Source organism: Nicotiana tabacum, chromosome 20, assembly GCF_000715075.1.
Source record: "Nicotiana tabacum cultivar K326 chromosome 20, ASM71507v2, whole genome shotgun sequence".
NCBI classification, from domain to species: Eukaryota; Viridiplantae; Streptophyta; class Magnoliopsida; order Solanales; family Solanaceae; genus Nicotiana; species Nicotiana tabacum.
Window position 1 is genome coordinate 127409763 of NC_134099.1, and position 23011 is coordinate 127432773.

A 23011-nucleotide genomic window follows, 5' to 3' on the forward strand; every position below is an offset into this window, starting at 1 on the left:
TTCCACCCACAAACCTTTTGCCTTTTAACTATCTTCCAACTCACTTTCGCCTCAAGGTGCCCGCGAGGGTTTTCACCAATAAGACTCTCTCGTTTATTTTCCTCTCAGCTCCCGTCGCCTTACGGTGCCCGTGAGGGTTTTCACCGATAAGACTCTCTCATTTTGCTTTCGTTCTTTCTTGTTTGAACCAGAGTGTCGCCACTGATACAAATTACCGTCACCTGTTCGACCTGTCATTTCTTAGAGATTGATCAAAAAGGTCTTTCTTTGGACCGTAATGTAGGCTTTTGTATGGGGTTAGAAAGAGAGGTAAAAAAAGCTCAAAACAATTTGAATGGGTTCAAATTACAACTTTCGGAATCCAACTTTCATAACAATCACAATTTCTGCCCCAGTTTCTTGCTTGGGGATTTTAGGATTTTTATTTGATATGACTGAACCTCGGAGTAAGGCTGCCTACGTACCCTTTCGGGATCAAGTCAAACGTAGTTCACTGTATTTAACTTTGTCGTTGTGATTTTCTTTCTTTCCTTTTCTTTCGCTTTTCTTTCTTTCTTTTCCTTTTCTTCTTTTCTTTTCTTCTTTTTCTTCTTTTGTTTTTCTCTTCTTTCCTTTACGTTCGGCACCTGTGTTCTCTGATAGTGCCGCTGATTCCGAAAGAGGGGTATGGAAAATAAGTAAGGCTCGAAGGGGGATAACAAGGGATAAGAGTGTTTGGATAGCAGGACAAAATGCCTTTATCATTTCAATCTTTAAGATATGCCAAATACAAACAGACACATTCAGAAAAATAAAGAAATCATACATAATATCTTTTGACCGCATCGGAATTGACGGCCATTTCTACACATTTTCCTTCCACATCGGTCAAATACAATGCTCCGTTAGACAACACTCTGGTTACTACAAATGGTCCCTGCCAGTTTGGGGCAAATTTTCCTTTTGCCTCAGCCCAATGAGGCAAGATCCGCCTCAGTACTAATTGCCCGACTTCAAATTTCCTTGGACGTACCTTCTTGTTGTATGCTCTCGCCATTCTTCGTTGGTACAGTTGGCCATGACATACTGATGCCAATCTTTTCTCATCGATCAAACTCAACCGCTCCAGACGGCTTTTCACCCATTCATCATCATCGATCTCAGCCTCTGCAATGATTCGCGGAGATGGGATTTCCACTTCTGCGGGTATTACTGCCTCGGTACCGTATACCAATGAGTAAGGAGTCTCTCCTACCGAAGTACGCACGGTGGTGCGATATCCTAACAATGCAAAATGCAACTTCTCATGCCATTGTCTAGATCCTTCAACCATCTTCCGGAGTATTTTCTTTATGTTCTTATTGGCTGCTTCAACCGCACCATTTGCCTTGGGACGGTACGGAGTAGAATGTCTGTGAGTAATCTTAAACTGCTCACATGTCTCTTTCATCAAATGGCTATTAAGATTAGCCCCATTATCTGTGATGATTACCTTTGGGATCCCAAACCGACAGATGATATTTGCATGCACGAAGTCAACTACAGCCTTCTTGGTCACAGACTTGAACGTCTTAGCTTCCACCCATTTGGTAAAATAATCTATAGCTACCAAGATAAACCTGTGCCCATTTGATGCCGCTGGATCAATTGGCCCAATAACATCCATGCCCCACGCAACAAAAGGCCATGGTGCGGACATCGTATGTAATTCTGATGGTGGAGCATGAATCAAATCTCCATGTACTTGGCATTGATGACACTTACGCACAAAACCGATACAATCTCGCTCCATCGTGAGCCAATAATAACCTGCTCGGAGAATCTTCTTTGCTAGAACATACCCACTCATATGCGGTCCACAAACTCTGGAATGCACCTCCGTCATGATAGTTGTGGCCTGCCGTGCATCTATACATCTCAACAAACTGAGATCTGGCGTTCTTTTGTACAGTACTCCTCCACTAAGGAAAAACCCACTTGCCAACCGTCAAATTGTTCTTTTCTGATCACCGGTGGCCTGCATTGGATATACTCCTGCTTTAATGTACTCTTTGATATCATGGAACCACGACTCTCCATCGATTTCCTCTTCTATCACATTACAGTAAGCATGCTGATCACGGACCTGAATCTGCAATGGATCAACATAAGCCTTATCTGGATGGTGCAGCATTGAAGCCAAAGTCTCCAAAGCATCGGCAACCTCATTATGAATCCTTGGAATGTGCCTGAATTCTATGGCCTAAAAACGCTGGCAAAGCTCATGCAGACACTACCGATACGGTATAAGCTTCAAGTCCCGTGTTTCCCATTCCCCTTGAATCTGGTGTACCAGTAGGTCCGAGTCGCCCATGACCAAGACTTCCCGTACACCTATATCCACAGCTAATCTCAATCCCAATATACACGCCTCATATTCTACCATGTTGTTTGTACAATAGAAACAAAGCCGAGCTGTAATGGGGTAATGTTGACCTGTTTCCGAAATAAGTACTGCTCCTATTCCCACGCCCTTCATATTTGTAGCCCCATCAAAGAAAGTTTCCATCCCGACTTCTCAGCTTGTTCCAACTCATCAATGTGCATTACCTCTTCATCAGGGAAATAGGTTTTCAAAGGCTCATAATCTTCATCGACGGGGTTCTCAGCCAAATGATCGGCTAATGCCTGTGCTTTCATGGCAGTCCGTGTCACATATATAATGTCAAATTCTGTAAGTAAAATCTGCCACTTAGCAAGCCTTCCTGTGGGCATGGGTTTTTGAAAAATATACTTCAATGGGTCCAAGCGAGATATGAGGTAAGTAGTGTAGGATGACAAGTAATGTTTCAACTTCTGTGCCACCCAAGTTAGGGCACAACATGTCCTTTCCAGATGAGTATACTTAACCTCGTAAGATGTGAACTTCTTGCTGAGATAGTAGATAGCCTGCTCCTTTCTGCCTGTAACATCGTGCTGCCCCAGTACACAACCAAATGAATTGTCCACAACTGTCAGATATAGAATCAAAGGCCTCCCTAGTTCTGGCGGAACCAACACAGGTGGGTTTGACAAATACCCCTTTATCTTATCAAAAGCCTCCTGACATTCATTAGTCCATTTGACCACAACATCTTTCTTCAACAACTTGAAAATTGGTTCACAAGTTGTCGTGAGCTGAGCAATGAACCTGCTGATATAGTTCAGTCTTCCCAACAAACTCATCACCTCGGTTTTGTTTCTTGGAGGTGGCAACTCCTGAATAGCTTTGATCTTTGACGGGTCTAGTTCAATACCCCTCCGGCTGACTATAAATCCCAACAACTTCCCAGATGGCACCCCGAAAGCACATTTCGCAGGATTGAGCTTAAGATTGTACCTGCGAAGCCTTTGAAAGAATTTTCTCAAATCTCTGACATGGTCGGATTGCTGTCTAGACTTCACAATCACATCATCCATGTATACCTCGATTTCTTTATGTATCATATCATGGAAGATAGTTGTCATGACCCTCATATATGTTGCCCCAGCATTTTTCAAACCAAACGGCATGACCCGATAACAATATGTTCCCCACGGCATGATGAATGCCGTCTTTTCTGCATCTTCCTTGTCCATTAGAATCTGATGGTAACCCGCATAACAATCCATAAAAGAGCCAATATCATGTTTGGCACAATTGTCGATCAATATATGGATGTTGGGCAATGGGAAATTATCTTTTGGTCTTGCCTTGTTAAGGTCTCGATAATCGACGCACACCCTAGTCTTGCCATCTTTCTTTGGCACATGCACGACATTAGCTAACCAAGTGGGGTACCGTGTCACCTGAATGACTTTTGCCTCAAACTGCTTGGTAATCTCTTATTTGATTTCCACACTTATGTCTGTTTTGAACTTTCTCAACTTCTGCTTGACAGGGAGGAGTGCTGGATCAGTGGGCAATTTATGAACCACCAAATCGGTGCTTAGACCCGGCATATCATCATAAGACCATGCAAAAATGTCTTTGTACTCATGTAATACTTCAATTATCTCCTCCTTGAGTTGTGGCTCCAAATGAACACTTATTTTAGTTTCCCATACATTGTCTTGGTCCCCTAGATTAACCGCTTCTGTGTCATTTAGGTTAGGTTTGGGTTTTTCTTCAAAATGACTTAATTCTTTACTAATTTCCTCGTAAGCTTCATCATTGTTACAATCCACCCCATCATCACACTCGATCTCTTGTATTATTACTTCTGAACTAGATTGACTTTTAAAACTGGGCCGAAGATTCCTCATGCATGTCATGTCATTGATATCAGCATAAAAAGAACTGTACAAAGAAAGAAAAGAAAAGAAAATGGAAAGAGAATTAGGGACGAAGAAAATTGCATTTCATTAAACGTAAAGACAACAAGGTTTTAACTCATCCAAACGGACGGAACATAGCATCTGGATTACAAACCCTGGAATAATCCAGGTGACAAAAAGGAAAACAAGACCCACTACCACGACTCCCTCCGAACTGGAAGAGGAGTAGCTTCCCAATTGTTGATGTTAGCACGTGGTCCGATGTACTGTATGTCTTCTCTGCTTGACCCTTCCCCGGCCTCAACCATGTTTACTTCAGCAAATACTTTCTCAAACACCTTATCCAAATTCCCCTCCGCCTCAATTAACGAACCTGACATCTTTGCCAATGACTGTTTCTTAATACCCGGCCTGACGAAGGACCTGGACAATCGAGGAATTGGTTTAGGGAGTACCCAAGCTTTCTTCTTCAATTTACGGGCCTTTCTGACATCTGCCGCTGTTGGTTTGAACCCTAACCCGAAGGTGTCCAGATTCTTGGGCAAAGACATATGTTGAGTAATGCCCTGCAGTTCAACCCCCAAACCTTTCCCGGGCATGAACCCGTTATTCAACATTTCTGACACTACCATGACGGTTGCAGCTGACACCCTGGGACATGGCATGCTTTTACCCTCAGGCACCCTGCTTACCGGAACCGTGTCAAGGATCTGATACACCCATGGCCCCTTATCATCTTCGGTCTCTATAAAGGGTACAATGGCATCATTCATGGCGCATGAGGGATCTTCCCCATGTAATACAATTTCTTGTCTGTCCTACTCAAATTTGACCACTTTGTGCAGCGTGGAGGGCACGGCTTTGGCCGCATGAATCCATGGTCAACCCAGCAACAGATTATAAGATACTGCAGCATCCAACACCTGAAATTCCATCATGAACTCGACTGGGCCAATAGTCAATTCGAGTACAATATCCCCTACCGTGTTTGTTCCTCCTCCGTCGAACCCTCGAACACAAATGCTATTTTTGCGGATTCTATCCTCATCAATCTTTAACTGGTTCAATGTGGATAACGTGCAGATATTAGCGCTCGACCCGTTATCGATTAGTGCCCGAGTAACCATTGAACCTTCACATTTGACCGTCAAATACAGAGCCTTGTTGTGTTCTGTGCCTTCCATAAGCAATTCATCATCAGAAAATGCTACCCTGTTCACTTCAAAGATCTTATTGGCAATTGTCTCTAAATGGCTTACTGAAATTTTGTCAGGCACATGAGCCTCATTCAATATCTTCATTAAAGCTCGGCAGTGCTCATCAGAGAATTAATAATGACAACAACGAGATTTGGGCCGGTGTTTTTCTCAGTTGTTCAACAATGGAATAATTTTGTACTTTCATCCTTTTCAGAAACTCTTCCGCCTCTTCTTCCGTTACAGCTTTTTTAACTGGCACTGGATTGTCTTTTGCGCCCTTAGCCTTTCTCAACTCCTCGGGAGGGAAACAACGTCCCAACCGGGTTAGTCCTTGTGCTTCACAACTTTCTTCCTCAATTTCCTTTCCTTTGTATGTCACCACTACCTTGTCATATTTCCATGGTACGGCTTTGCTATCAACCGTGGGTCGTTGGACTACCGGTTTTATGACAACCGGTTCTACATAAGCTCCCTTCACAACCACCACGGGTGCTGATACTGACCCTGGTACCACTATCTTGACTGGCTCCTGCTTTTTCTCGGCCACCAACAGTCCCTTCCCCATTACTAACACTGACTTGTCTTTTATTGCTTTTAATTGAACCACTGGCCTTGCAATCACTGTCTTTTCTTTGGTTTCCGTAGAACGAATCACCATAACCACCTGCGAAGGTTTCTTAGGCTCTGCCCCCTTATGTATCAGTTCGATCATGTTGGCCTCATAATGCGCTGGTAACGGATTTTGATTGATATTTGGGGCCTCTGGAGCCTGTACCTCAATACGGCGATTATCAATGAGCTCTTGTATTGTGTTTTTCAATTTCCAGCATTTTTCAGTATCGTGCCCCGGCATCCCTGAGCAATACTCGCAACTAACAGAGTGGTCCAGGTTTCTGGGAAGAGGATTTGGTGCTTTGGATTCAACTGGGGTCAGCATCCCCAACTGTTTCAATCTGTGGAAGAGAGAAGTGTAAGATTCTCCCAGCGGAGTAAATGTTTATCTGTTTGGGGCCTTCTCATTTCTAAAAGCTTGGTTTGGGCGGAAGTTGGTTCCTAGTCTGTTAGCCCTGGGAGGTGGATAGGTGTTTTGTAGGGGTGGATGTGTGTTTTAGGGGTTCGGTGCACGCCATTGCAAGTGCACTGGGGGCTGAGTGTAGGTCTGGGCATGGTGAATAGAAAAGTGTGGTTCTGGTGGTGGATAATAGTGTTGTGGTGGGCCATATGGGGTATATTGATAGTTTGGGTGGTGGGGTCTGGGTTGGTTGTAGTAAAGTGGAGGGTTATTGTGCCTGGACCAAACATTAGCTTCAACTGCAGCGACTTCTTCTTTCTTCTTCTTCCCCAGCACACCACCAGTGCCGCTTTGGATGGCCTGGGTGGTTGCTTTCAACGCCGAGTAGCTCAAAATTTTGTTAGATTTCAACCCTTCTTCAATCATGGCTCCCATCTTTACCACTTCATTAAACGACTTTCCGACAGATGTCACTAGATGACCAAAATAGGTAGGTTCCAATGTTTGCAAGAAATAATCTACCATCTCACTCTCCCTCATGGGAGGGTCAACCCTTGCAGCTTGTTCCCTCCAGCGGAAACCAAATTCTCTAAAACTTTCCCCAGGCTTCTTTTCTAGTTTCAACAATGACAGACGATCAGGGACTATCTCGAGGTTATATTGAAAATGGCCAATGAATGCCTAGGCCAAATCATCCCATGTATACCATCGGCCGGGATCTTGCCTCGTGTACCATTCTAGTGCTGACCCGCTCAGGCTTTGACCGAAATATGCTATCAACAACTCATCCTTTCCCCCGACACCTCTCATTTTGCTACAGAAACCACGCAGATGGGCTACTGGGTCACCGTGCCCCTCATACAAGTCAAACTTCGGCATTTTAAACCCCTCAGGCAACTGTACATCAGGAAAAAGGGCACAAATCTTTGTATGCGACACTAACTTGGTTTCCTAAACCATGCATGTTCCTGAAGGATTCCTCCAGGCTTTTGACTTTACGAATCACTTCCTCTTGTTCTGCATTCTTAACCGGTTTCTCAACTTCTCCTGGGATTTCAAAATGGGGAGAATAGGTATATGGCTCAGGCGCTTTGAAAGTGGGTTCGGGAGGGTAATATTGGGTGTCATGAGCTTGGAATAGCGGCTCACTGGATGATCTATGTAGTGGAGCTGGGGGAGGTGCCACAAAGATGGGAACCATGGGTGGTGGAGGGTTCTGTTTAGAGGGTGGAGCTGGGGGAGCGTATGACGTGGTACCATAACCCTGGGCCTGATAAGGGAAAGCTGAAGATGCGTGAGGAGTGGTGGGCTCCTGAGCTTGAGCCAGGGGTGGGATGTAAGATGGGTTAGCTGGATATAGTGACGCCGGATGTACCTGAGACCATGCCCGATGCATTTCAGCCATTTGTGCTTTTAATTTCCTCATCTCTTCTTTCATAGCACCCACATCTGTCACCTCAACCTCATTCGAAGGGTCTACGATGCTGATTTCCGAATCCTGCCCTGTCATTTTTACTTGATCTTTCGACCGGGTGTTGTATGGATGAGTTGCCAGAATTGCCAATCAACTAACCACCTGCCTGGACTCACACATTTAGACAACCACTTTGTTAGAGATTAGGTCTTACCAGATTTAACAACCACACATTGGCATGAATGCATTTATACAGTTATTCCTTTCTATTATGCGTTTTCTCGATTGCATGCGTCATCCCGGTATTTCATTCCTTGTTTCGTTTTTCTTCTCTTCGCCTTAAACCTCTCTTGTGCTTTTCTTTTCTCTCTCCTGTTTTTCCACTCTTTTCTTTCTTTCTCTTTTCTTGGTTTTCTTTATATTTTCCCTTTCATTCTTTTTGTTTTCCTTGCAGTTATGGTCGAATCCTATGGAGATTGCCTACGTATCGTGACCCCGCACGAATCAGACCAAGCGTAGTTCGTGAATATAAATGTAAAAATAAGGGTGGAAATAAAAATGCTCAATTTCATTAATAAACAGACTCTTACAACCTCGACATTTTGTTTTAGAAAGTAACTAACAAACGCAATCTAGGATCAAACCAAAAACTCTAAGCCTGCAAACATACTCAGACGTACAAAAAATTGACTCGAAATGGTATAGACTCACAGACACAGACTATGCATATTCTAATGCTTCAAACTTAGGTATCCGCGGGGCATCGTTCGGCCTCGCCGCGGGTCTAGGATCCAAATCCCTTTCAAGCTGCTCTAACTCATTCATGGTTCGCTTCACGTAGATCATCACTGCTGAGATAAAAGTAGTACTGGTCATGTCTTCACAAACCCGACATCTCCTGACAATAGCATAAGCAATGACTCTAATCCTGTCTTTTGTTTGCTTCTTTTCTATGAGCAAGCGTCTTATCTGATCGCTGCACGTCTTTAAAGCTCGGGAGTCTTGCAAGTGCTGGTCTTGCAGCTGTTGCACTTCTGCCTCCATTTGGGCCAACAAGTTGTAACAATGCTTTCAGTTTCAAAGTCTCTAGCCTGCCTAACTGCTTTACTCTCAAGGGCAACCACTTTTCTCTTTAAATTGGCAACAATTTTCTCATGGTCCCTTTTCAACCGATTCAAGTATTGGCGACGCTCTTCGATTCTTGTCGCCCACTATGCTTTAAGTTCTACCATGACGTTTTCAGCTTTTCCTAACTTATCCCACCATTCTCTGACTTCGCTTTCCAATCTTTTTACCAATTGTTCATCGGCTCGGCTCCTCGGTTGCTTATCTATGGTCATCTTCAACTGTCGGATCTGGGCCCTAAGTGCTTCATTTTCTTTGGCTAGTCTATTCTTTTCACTTTGATCCGCGGCAACCTATACACTGTTCTCGAATTTCAGACTCTCGACTTGTTGTTTTAATTTACCAATCTCAACTCGATAGCTTTTTTCCTTTGCTAACCAATCTCACTGCTCTTGGGATGACTTGGCGAAATCTTCGAGATGAGGTCTTTTGGCCGGTATCCCATATGCCACGTTACTTCTGAACCATTCGTGGTACCCTAGAGCAATTTCCCCTTTGACCCTGTCAGACACACAAGTGTTTGCCATCAGATATTGACACTCACTCCAAATTTGACGAACTTCTTCCTCGGGGAATCGACCGTCGGGACTAATTTCGACCACTTGGGTACTCAAATCTTCATCTCTTGGTACTACTTGATATCTACCGAGTTGCCTCAGAACCCGATATGGTGCATAAGGTTGTATGCTTTTGAGTCCCATTAACAAGAAATGCGGTCGGGCTGATGGCATATATATGACTTCCTCTATAGACAACCATCCAAGCACCCACTGTATCTGGCTAGCCTTGAGGTTCCGAAATAATAATGCCCAAGTCGTGACTCCTTCAGGTAGACTAGTCCCTTTGATTCTCGTACAAAATTCCCCTATACAAGTTTTCTCAGCCGAACCATAACTCAATAATTGAGAGCGCGGGCACAAATGCTCAATCATCCACATCTGTAACAATAAGTTACATCCCTCAAAAAATTTGCCCCCGGCTTTGCACGCAGTGAGAGCTCTGAAGATATCAGCCACAATCATAGGTGCTAAAGTGCTTTTCCCCATGGTTTGTAAGGTACTGACGATGCCTGCTACTTTCAAATCAAATTGCCATCTTTCCTTGGGAATATTACGAGACCCAAAAAAGCTATCATAAATGCCACTCGTCTGTGGTCCTCCCATTTTTGTCGGCTATTTCTGTTGCACAGCTTAAAGTCTGGATTATTGAACCCGCCCACATGGCCATATCTATCATACACAAAGCGGAAACTGCAGAAACCCTTGGCAAAATCTGGGTGATGAACTGTTCGGGGTATTTTCAAGGAATCCAGGAATCGGTGTATGGTAATGGCCCTAGGAAAAATCAAGTATTTGAATCTCAATGGAGCTTGGTCACTTCCAATGTACCCCGCTATTTCTTCCAACGTTGGGGTGAGTTCGAAGTCTGAAAAATGAAACACATTGTGTGCCGCATCCCAATGGGCGACCAATGCCCTGATGATATCCCCCGAGGTTGAATGTTTAATAAATCCGAAAGGTCTTTCAAATATTTTCTCACTTCGTCTTGCCGTTCGTTACCCAAATCATTCCCCCACAATTGCAGCTCAAAAGGGATTTTGGTCATTATTGAAAAAGGCTCATTTATCATCGTGCTCATCCTGCACATTTATTAAAGCGTTTATGCAAAAGAAAACTTTTATTTAAAAAAAAAGAAGAAGAAAGCTATCTATATTATTGACTCAAAAATTACCCCCCATATTTCCAAATGAAGAACTCAATTCTCAATTCTAAAAAATTTTAGATAAAAGATCCGATATTGCGACACGGCCTTCCTGCGCCTCAGGGGCGAAAATTTTAAGGCTGTGAGGGTCAAAAATAAAAAAAACAACCAAAGGTGGCTGTTTATGCAAAGTCAGCCTTCCGGCGCCCCATTTGGGAACATTTGGCTATTTTTGACAAAAACGGCATCACCTGGTTTATTTGTGACAAAAATTAAAATTTCGATATTTTTTGGTTATTTTGGCAAAGGGGGATGTTGGACCCGATGAGGGTTGCCTACGTATCTCGCACCCTGTGAGAATCAAACAATGCGTAGTTCGGGCCAATTAACCGAACTTTTTTAAAACATGACTCTTTTGATTTTTATTCTTGGTATTTCATAATCGAATAAAAACTATTTTTAGAAACAAGACTCTTTTTTTCTTTTCAACAAATAAAATAGCCCATTTTCAAGCTGAAAATAACAGACTCTTTTTCTTTTTCATTTTTTCTTTTTCAACAAACAATAAACAACCTATTTTTCCAAACTAAGAATAAAAGATTTTATTTTTCTTTTTCAACAGACACTTTCCAAAATAAAAGACCGTTTTTTTTCTTTGCTTTTTTAGTAAAACAAAATAAAACATTTTCCTTTTTTTTTTCAAAATTTCGGCAGAGTTTCGCCAGTAATTGGTCATTGATTTTCCTAAAATAATCAATTAACCCCCTAACTGATATTTTATTTTTCTCTCTTTTTTTTTTTTTTAATTTTCCAACATTCCCGAGATTCAAAAACCAGTCAACATGCAAGTTTCGAAACAAATATATGTACAGAGCGAGTAGGATGCATCAGAATGGTCTTTTCATTTCAGGTTGCTAGTCCTAGACGGACCCAACCCCTGTGTTGAGTCCCCTAAGTCAAATGCAACGTGATGCAAATAAGCGTTCCTACTAGGTATCCGGCATGAAGTCACGTTATTCTATATTCAAAACCTGGGTCAGTGTACTAGACTGTGTACCCGAGCGGACAACTCGAGTCGAGGAGGGGGCAACTTACCGGGAACCAAAAGGCCATCCGGCTTCGTAACTTGTCCGACCTCTTTCTTATTTCAGGGTATGACACTAACAGAATAGGGAGTCTCAACTAGTAAGCACATCCCCGGAGGTGAAGAGAGAAGGGTGTCAGCACAATTTATATATAGTTTAAACAATATCAAAGCGGTAACATTTAGCACATTCAGCATAAATCATGTAGGAAAAATCAGATACAATTAAATACAACAATTTTTCTAAGCTCGAATTCTGAACCCTGCGAAACCAGAGATTCTGGGTTCGAGTCCCCAGCAGAGTCGCCAGAGCTGTCACACCTCCTTTTTCACTACCTACACCCCCGGAAGAGGGCGTAAAGGAGTTTTTCCAATTAAAGGACAATCAGAACGGGATTTAATTATTAATTATTCAGAGTCACCACTTGGAAGATTAATGGTGTCCCAAGTCACCGGTTGGATCCCGAACCGAGGAAATTTATGACTCTGTTAACAGTCCGCGAACCAGAAATCCGAGTAAGGAATTCTGTTAACCTGGGAGAAGGTGTTAGGCATTCCCGAGCTCCGTGGTTCTAGCACGGTTGCTTAACTGTTGTATTTAATTTTATCTGATTTTAATACATGCTAACTCGTGTGCCTTTTATTTGTAAACCGCTTTTTATTATAATTATTTTTAAAGAATTGCGACGTCATGAAAACGCGTTTCGAACTACGTCGAAATCAATGCACCCGTAGTTATCAACACATTTCAACTTCGTCGAGACTTGGATTTGAGTCGCATCAATGCGCACCCGAATTTAAGAAGGTTATTTAATTAACACGGGCCTGAAGATTCTAACGTATTGTTTTTTTTGGGAAAGGCGGTGAAATTCACTAAACATCCTTTCCAAGTCTACGCAATGAAATAATTATGTCAACAATTACTTAGGGGTCCTAGTTGGTTAAAGCTAATTATCCGTAAACTTGAATTTTTGAACTTCTATACCGAAGTACTGAGGAAATGGGCTTTGAGCCCATACAGTCCAAAGCGCTGTCATTACGTATGTTGCAGGTGAGGGTTCTTAGAACTCTAAGAACCTGGCCTTGCGAAGGCCAAAACTATTTATGGACGGGCCAATACACAGCCCAAAGGTTGAGCCTTCGGAGCTCCTCCCTATTTAATTAAACTCTTAAACCTTGATGCACCTAGGCCCCATTTCGATTTCTCATCTGGCCACAGTCTGGGCCGACTGCAAATTCGCCAGGCCCAAAATTGGCTCAGTATGAAGCTGTGCCCAATTCATCTTAGACCAAAACTAAGACAACCCAGTGTGTTGAACTCTAAATTAATTATAACTCTGCAGACTTGACTTCAGCATGCTGTGAAACTTTAAACAATTTGAAAATGACAATCGTATAAACATGTAATGCTCAATTTAAACAACCCCTACCCTGGACTATATACATGAACCCGAATACCCAAATGTCCACTTGCTAATTAAAACAATCAAAATCATGTGTTTCTACGGTGTGGTTACTTTGGAACTACGGGATGGTATCCCGGAAGATAACCCTGCATGTTTTCTTTGGGACTACAGATTTGTATTCTGGTAGATCCCCCTGCATATTTATATTGGAACTATGGGACTGCACCCGATAGATTCCCCCAGTACTGGGTATTTACATTTGGGACTATGGATCGGAATTCCGATATATCCTCGTGCTCTATGAGTTGGACTACGTGACGACACCCGGAAGATCCACTGGATATTTACATTTGGGGACTATGGGACGGTATCCTAGGAGATCCCCGGTTGTTATCTCTGTGTTTAGCTGTATTCCTTCTGTAATTATTTTGCCTCTGTTGTAGTTGTTGCAACTCTTATTACCTTATGTTACTTTAATACTGCTACTTTTCCTTATATATTATTGTATATGACCGGTAGGTCCCTGACCTTCCTCATCACTACTCGACCGAGATTAGGCTTGGCACTTACTGTGTACCGCTGTGGTGTACTCATACCCTTTCCAGCACATGTTTTTTTCGTGTGCAAATCCATGTACTTCGACTCAGCCCTACTACCCTTGAAGCCAGGCGATTCTCCAAAGACTTCGATGTATATTTGTCGCATCCGTAGACCCAGGAGTCCCTTTCTATTCTCTCTTATAGTTTTAGCCCTTCTGTATTTATTTGATTTAGACATTCTAGAGTTAGAGCACAATGTAGTATCCATAGCTTGTGATTTCATGAGATTCCGGGTTTTGGGAAGTTGTTCAATTTGATAGTTATATTTGTATATGTGGAGCGGCATTTTAAACCTTTATTATGTTTATTCCGCAGTTTTTATTAGTTTTATCTGTTGCTTTCCCTTTTTCCGCAATTGTTAGGCTTACCTAGTCGTAGAGACTAGGTGCCGTCACAATAGTTCACGGAGGGAAAATTGGGGTCGTGACAAGTTTGTATCAGAGCTCTAGGTTCATAGGAGTCATGAATCACAAGCCAGTTTATTAGAGTCTCGCGGATCGATACGGAGACGTCTGTACTTATCTATGAGAGGCTATATAACTGCTAGGAAAATTCCACTTCATTTGATTTCCTTGTTATGCGAGATTTTTGATATCACAATTCTAAACTTCTATCTTCTATTCTCTCACAAATGGTGAGGACACGTGCTACCAGAGATGATCATGCACTCGCACTTCCTACTGGAGCCATCAGAGATCGAGGTTGAGGTAGAGTCCTAGGATGCGCATGTAGTGTAGCTAGAGCACCCGTGCGAGCTGCCACCAAGGAGCCACTAGCTTCCCTGCGAGCTGACACCAAGGAGCCACTCGCACTACCACTAATCTAGCTCTCTAGGAGACTCTTGCACAGTTCATGAGCATGTACACTCTAGCCCAGGCAGGGTTGCTTCCCCTTGCTAGATCCACATCTCAGGCCGGGGGAGGAGCACAGACTCCCTCTGCCCGCACTCCTGAGCAGCGAGTGCATGTTGATCAGGTCCTAGAGATTATTCTTGTACAGCCTGCAGCCTAATGATAGGGTAGCAGCTTCCGAGGATGAGCAGCGGAGGCTGGAGATGTTTAAGAAGTACAAGCCTCCTGTATTTAGTGGTCTAGCACTTGGGATTTCTATAGGAGTGCTACAGTATCCTCCTTACTATGGGTATATCAGGATCGAATGGGGTTTCTTTCACTGCCTTCCAGCTTCGATGAGCAGCCTATCAGTGGTGGCATACTTTTGAGTTGGATAGTCCTGCTGAGGCAGCTTCCCTTACTTAGATTCAATTTTCAGATATGTTCTTGAGAGAGTTTGTACCTCAAAGCCTCAGGGATGCATGGCGCGCAGATTTTGAGCATTTGCGCCAGGGTACTATGACTGTTTCAGAGTGTGTTGTCCGTTTCACTGACTTGGCTAGGCATGCACCAACTTTGGTTTCTGCAATTCATGAGAAAGTTCGCCGGTTTATTGAGGGGCTTATTCCCAGCATCAGGCCTAGTATGGCTCGGGAGTTGGAGATGGATATTTCTTATCAACAGGTGGTGAGCATTGCTAGGAGAGTAGGGGGTATGCATGCTCGGGATAGAGAGGATAGGGAGGCCAAGAGGTATCGAGAGTCGGGCCATTTTTCTGGTGCCCGTGCCCTAGCTGCAGTTCGTCATGGTAGGGGTTATATGAGTCGCCCCGTTCATTCAGCTCTTCCAACAGTCAGTGGTATTCCAGCTCCTCCTAGGCCTTAGGAGCCTTATTATGCACCTCCAGTATCTAGTGCGCCTCCTACGTGGGGAGCTTTCAGTGGTCAGTCTAGCAGACTTGGCCCAAGCTAGTCACAGCTGACACGTCCTTCCAGAGCTTGATTTGAGTGTGGTGACACACCCCATATTATGAGGGATTGCCCCAGACTTAGGAGGGGTGCACCTCCACAACCTTCTCAGCCACAGTGTGTCCCACAGATTTCCCAGGCTATGATTACAACACCAGTTGCTACCTCACCTACTCAGCCAGCTAGAGGTGGAGGTCGGGGAGGTAGAGGTCGCCCTAGAGGGGGAGGCCAGGCCAGATATTATGCCCGTCCTGCCCGTACCAAGGCTGTCACATGCGATTCTGTCATCACATGTATTGTCTTAGTTTGTCATAGAGATGCATCAGTTTTATTCGATCCAGGCTCCACCTATTCTTATGTGTCTTCTTATTTTTCCCCGCATTTGGGTGTATCTCAGGATTCTTTGAGTTCCCTTGCTTATGTTTCTACCCATGTGGGAGATTCTCTTATTATGGACCGTGTTTATCGGTCGTGTTTGGTTGATCTTAGTAGTTTTGAGACCAGATCCAATTTATTATTGCTCAGCATGGTAGATTTCGATGTTATCTTGGGCATGGACTGGTTGTTGCCCCATTATGCTATTCATGATTGTCACACCAAAAATGTAATGTTGGCTATGCCAGGTATACTGTGAGTAGAGTGGAGGGGTACATTAGATCACACTCCCAGTAGAGTTATTTTTTTCCTTAAAGCTCAGTGAATGGTTGAGAAAGGGTGTGACGCGTATTTGGCCTATGAGAGAGATGCTAGTGTTGATACCCCTATAGTTGATTCAGTCTCAGTAGTATGGGATTTCTCTGATATGTTTCCAGCTGATCTTCCGGGCATGCCGCCCGTTAGAGATATTGATTTCAGCATTGATCTGTTGCTGGGCACTCTGCCCATTTCTATTCTACCGTATTGTATGGCCCCACCTGAGTTGAAAGAGTTGAAGGATCAGTTACAAGAATTCCTTGATAAGGGTTTTATTCGGCCTGGTGTATCACCTTGGGGTGCTCCTATCTTGTTTGTGAAGAAAAAGGATGGTTCTATGCGTATGTGCATTGATTATCGCCAGTTGAACAAAGTTATAGCGAAGAACCATTATCCTTTGCCTCGTATTGATGCTTTGTTTGACTAGCTACATGGTTCATGAGTGTTTCCAAAGATTGACTTGTGTTCAGGTTACCATCAGTTGAAGATTCGGGAGCCAGATATCCCAAAAACTGCTTTCAGGACTCGGTATGGTCATTACGAGTTCCTTGTTATGTCATTTAGGCTGACCAATGCCCCAGCAGCCTTCATGCATTTGATGTACAGTGTGTTCCGGCCACACCTTGACTCGTTTGTTGTTGTCTTTATTGATGATATTCTGGTATATTTTCGGAGTCGGGAAGATCATGAGCAGCACCTGAGGATAGTGCTTCAGACTTTAAGAGAAAAGAAGTTATATGCAAAGTTCTTGAAATGTGAGTTTTGGTTGGATTCTGTGGCATTCTTGGGTCACGTGGTGTCAATTAAGGGGATAAAAGTGGATCCAAAGAAAGTGGAAGCAGTGCAGAGTTGGCCCAGACCATCCTCAGCTACAGAGATCCGCAGTTTTCTTGGCTTGGCGGGTTATTACCACCGATTTATTGAGGGGTTTTCATCCATTGCAACACCTATGACCAGACTGACTCAGACGGGTGCTGCTTTCAGAAGCTCAAGACAGCTTTAACTATAACCCCAGTTTTGATATTGCCTATAGGTTCAGGGTCTTATACTGTATATTGTGATGCTTCGAGGATTGGCTTTGGAGTGGTATTGATGCAAGACGGTAGGGTAATTGCCTATGCATCCAGACATTTGAAGGTACATGAGAAGAATTATCCTGTCCATGATCTCGAGTTAGCTGCTATTGTTCACGCCTTGAAGATCTGGTGTCCATTATTTGTACGGTGTGCCTTGTGAGATTTATACTGATCACTGGAGTTTGCAGCATCTGTTCAAGCAGAAGGATCTTAATTTACGTCAGAGGAGGTGGTTAGAGCTGCTGAAGGACTATGATATCACTATTTTATATCACCCGGGCAAGGATAATATGGTGGTTGATGCTTTGAGTCGATGGGCGGAGAGTTTGGCTTATTTACTAGCAGCGGAGAGGCCCATGGCGATGATTTTCAGGCCTTAGTCAGTCATTTTGTGAGATTGGATCTTTCAGAGCCTAGTCGGATTCTAGCTTGCGTGGTTTCACGGTCTTCCTTGTTTGATCGTATCCGGGAGTGTCAGTTTGATGACCCTCATTTGTTTGTCCTCAAGGATAAGGTCATGCATGGTGATGCCAAAGATGTGAATATTGGTGATGACGGGGTATTGAGCATGCAGGGTCAGATTTGTTCACCCAATGTTGATGAGCTTCGGGAGTTGATTCTAGATGAGGCCCATAATTCACTGTATTCCATTCATCCGAGTGCTGTGAAGATGTACTAGGATTTGAGATAGCACTATTGGTGGAGGCGGATGAAGAAAGATATAGTTAGGTTTGTAGCTCGGTGTCTCAATTGTTAGCAGGTGAAGTACGAGCACCAGAGACCGGGTGGGTTACTTCAGCAGATAGAGATTCCGGAGTGAAAGTAGGAGAGGATCACCATGGACTTCGTAGTTGGGCTCCCATGGAATTTGAGGAAGTTCGATGTCATTTGGGTGATTGTGGATCGACTGACCAAGTCCGCGTATTTCATTCCTGTGTGTACTACCTATTCTTCGGAGTAGTTAGCGGAGATTTATATCCGGGAGATTGTTTGCCTGCATGGTATTCCGGTTTCCATCATTTCAGACAGAGGTACTTAGTTCACATCACGGTTCTGGAGGGCCGTACAACATGAGTTAGGTACTCGGGTGGAGTTGAGCACAACATTTCACCCTCAGACGGGCGAACAGTCCGAGCGCACTATTCAAATTCTTGAGGATATGCTCCATGCGTGTATGATGGATTTTGGAGGGTCTTGGGATCAGTTCTTCCCATTGGCGGAGTTTGCCTACACCAACAGTTATCAGTACAGTATTCAGATGGCACCGTATGAGGATTTATATGGTAGGCGATGTAGATCCCCAGTGGGTTGGTTCGAGCCGGGTGAGGCTAGATTATTGGGCAAATACTTGGTACAAGATGCTTTGGAGAAGGTTAAGGTGATTCAGGATAGACTTCGCACCGCCCAGTCCAGATAGAAGAGTTATGCGGACTGGAAGGTTTGTGATATTTCCTACATGGTTTGAGAGCGGGTCTTGCTTTGGGTTTCGCCTATGAAAGGCGTTATGAGATTTGGGAAGAAAGGGAAATTGAGTCCGGGGTTTAATTGTCCTTTTGAGATATTGAGATGGGTTGGGGAGGTTGCTTATGAGCTTGCCTTACCTCCTAGCTTGGTAGGAGTTCATCCAGTATTTCATGTTTCGATGCTCCGGAGGTATCACGGTGATCCGTCGCACGTGTTGGATTTTAGTTCAGTCCAGTTGGACAAGGATCTATCTTATGTTGAGGAGCCGGTGGCAATATTGGACAGGCAGGTTTGTAAGCTGAGGTCAAAGAACATTGCATCAGTGAAAGTTCAATGGCGGGGTCAGACGGTTGAGGAGGCGACCTGGGATACTGAGAAGGATATGCGAAGCCGTTACCCTCATCTTTTCACCATTTTAGGTATGTCTCTAAGATCGTTCGAGGACGAACAAATGTTTTAAGAGCGGGAGGATGTAACGACCTGGACGATCGTTTTAAGAATTAACGCCCTGATCCCTTATTAACTTCTTTCCCCGTGTTTTTTTCTGCTATTTTGATTTGCTGGGATGATTTGTTTTGAGTTTCGGAGTGTTTTGGGACACTTAGTCCCTAAAAGAGAGCTTAAGCTTTAGAAATTGGACCGTAGTCGGAGCAGTGTGAAGATGGTCTCAGAATGGAATTATGTCGGTTCTATTAGCTCCTTGGGTGATTTTGGACTTAGCGGCGTGTTCGGATTGTGTTTTGGAGGTCGTGGCTTATTTAGGCTTGAAATGCGAAAGTTGAATTTTTGAAGTTTCCTGTTCGAAAGTGAGATTTTGATATCGAGGTCGTAATGGAATTCCGGAAGTTGGAGTAGCTCCGTAGTGTTGAATGTGACGTGCTTGCAAAATTTCAGGTCATTCGGACGAGGTTTGATAGACTTTTTGATCGAGAGTGGAATTTGAGAGTTTTTGGAGTTTTTAGGCTTGAATCCGATGTTAATTTGGTGTTTTGATGTTGTTTTGAGCATTCCAAAGGTTGGAACAAGTTTGAATGATGTTTTAGGATTTGTTGGCATATTTGGTTGAGGTCCTGGGGGCTCGGGTGTGTTTCGGATGCTCAACGGGTCATTTTTGGACTTAGAGAATTGCAGAAAATGCAGCAGGTCTCCAGTTCTGGTTTCCTTCTTCGCGTTCGCGAGTGGGGTCTCGCGTTCGCGAAGAGGAGCTGGGGATGGTGGAAGCTTAACGCTTTGCATTCGCGATGATGGTCCTGCATTCGCGAAGCTGTGAGGTCATATGCCTACACATTCGCAAAGAGGGTCCCGCATTCGCGTAGGAAGGAGAAGGTTGTTATTGCGATCGCGACAGGGTCATCACGTTCGTGATTAAAGAATTCTGGACAAAGCAAAGTTGTGCTTCGCGAACGCGATGGTCCTTCCGCGTTCGCGAAGAAGGATTTACCTAGGCAGATTATAAAATTTCAAAATCGAGGGTTTAGCCATTTTTACCAAAACTAGAGTTTGGGAGCTTGGATTTGAGCGAGATTTTGATGGAGTTTCAGAGATATCAATTGGGTAATGATTCCTAACTCTTTTTTTCTTATAACCCATTAATCTAAATATGAATTCATCATCAAATTTTGGATTTGGGGTGAGAAATTGGGGAAAATTTGGAAAACTTCTTAGGCCTAATTTTTGAGTTTTGATTGGGAATTTGACATCAGATTTGGTAAATTTTGGTATGGTTATACTCGTGAGTGAATAGGGGATCATAATCCGTAACTTTTACCCGATTCTGAGATGTGGGCCCGAGGGGCTTTTTGGGGCGATTTTTCGAAATTCGCGTATTAGCTTCGAATTAATTAGTTGAATCAGTTACTTGATTTACACTATGCAATTACTTTAAATAGATTTGGGCCATTTAAAGTTGGATACTCATTGCAAGAATGTGGTATTGAGTTGATTGAGCTGGTTCGAGGTAAGTGGCTTGCCTTACCTTGTGTGGGGGAACTCCCCATAGGATTTGGTATCGTGGATATATGAAATGCCTTGTACGTGAGGTGACGAGTGCGTACATGTGCTAATTATTAAAAATCCTATTTTCCTTAAGTAATTATAACTGTGTTTCTTCCCTGTTTATACTACTTGTAATTTAAGCCTACTGTTAGCTTAGGGAAGCATGCCTAATTGGCTTAATTTCTTTACTTGCTCAAACTGCTTTATTTGAATTCTGTGCAACATGCTAGGTTAGAAGTACTTGTTTTACCTTGGTATGAAATTTGGATTGAACTGAATATTCTTGTGTTGCTTCTGTGTGGTTACTTTGGGACTACGGGACGGTATCCCCGGAGATCCCCCTGCATGTTTTCTTTGGGACTATGGATTTGTATTCTGGTAGATCCCCCTGCACATTTATATTGGAACTATGGGACTGTACCCGGTAGATTCCTCCAGTACTGGGTATTTACATTTGAGACTACGGATCAGGATTTTGGCACATCCTCGCACACTATGAGTTGGACTACGGGACGACACCCGGGAAATCCACTGGATATTTACATTTGGGGACTACAGGACGGTATCCTGGGAGATCCCCGGTTGTTATCTCTGTGTTGAGCTGTATTCCTTCTGTAATTATTTTGCCTCTATTGTAGACTCTTATTACCTTGTGTTACTTTAATACTGCTTCTTTTCCTTATATATTATTGTATAAGACCGGTAGGGCCCTGACCTTCCTCGTCACTACTTGACCGAGGTTAGGCTTGGCACTTACTAGGTACCGATGTGGTGTACTCATTCCATTTCCTACATATATTTATTTCGTGTGCAGATCTAGGTACTTCGACTCAGCCCTACTACCCTTGAGGCGAGGCGGTTATCTAGAGACTTCGACGTATATCTGCCGCGTCCGTGGATCAAGGAGTCCCTTACCATTCTCTCTTATAGTTTTAGCCCTTCTGTATTTATTTGATTTAGACATTCTGGAGTTAGAGAACAATGTAGTATCCATAGCTTGTGATTTCATGAGATTCTGGGTTTTGGAAAGTTGTTCAGTTTGAGAGTTATATTTGTATATGCCGAGCGGCATTTTAAACCTTCATTATGTTTATTCCGCAGTTTTTATTAGTTTTATCTGTTGTTTTCCCTTTTTCCGGAATTGTTAGGCTTACCTAGTCGTAGAGACTAGGTGCCGTCACGATATTTCATGGAGGACGAACTGGGGTCGTGACAACTCCAAAGTGAAAAGGTCGATGGTAATGACTTTCAATATTGTAGAGACAATTAATGCAGCAAACAAAGATGCTAGAGAGTTACCAGTAATGCGATTGTTGGAGTACATGAAAAATTTGCTACAACAGTGGAACAACAAAAATAGAAAAAGTGCAATGAGACATCTACAGAGCTTGGCAAAAAGTACGACAAACTCCTTCGGGAAAATCTAATTGCATCGGAGCAAATGACGGTAAAATGAATCAAATATAATGATGCATGGCACTGCTGACTTGCATTTTACTGCTTGTATAAGGATGTATAACTTTGTATAATAATGTGTAATGTTCTTTAACTTTTTTTTAAAAAAAAAAATTTTCAGGTGAGGCCTACTACGGAGCAGTTATATACTTTGCTTGAAGGGGTACGACGAAACATAGTGTGCCTTGAAGAGGGAACATGCAGTTGCAGCAAATTTTAAATGGATGAACTTCCATGTCCGCATGCTTGGGCGATTTTGAAGAACCAGTAGCTAAAACCTGGCCAGTATTGCTCTTTTTACTATAAGAAGGATAACCTCCTTAGAACTTATGAATTTCCAGTAAATCTGATGCGAGATGAGAGTATATGGGTAATCCCAATAGAGGTGCTGGAGGATGTGGTCCTACCACCTAAAGGGAGAAGAAATGCAGGAAGGCCAAGAAAGGAAAGACTCAAACCTGCTTCAGAGAAAGAGTTTAAGATGGCGTTTTCATGTTCTGTGTGTGGACAAAGTGGTCACACTAGAAAAACATGTAGGAATCGACCAGAATAAATAGTTAGTGTCATACCTCCTTTTTCACCCACACCCCGTAAGGGCGTAAAGGATTTTTTCCAATTAAAGGACAATCGGAGCGGGATTTAGTTATTAATTATTCAGAGTCGCCACTTGGGAGATTAATGGTGTCCCAAGTCACCGGTTTTATCCCGAACCGAGGAAAAATATGACTCTGTATTA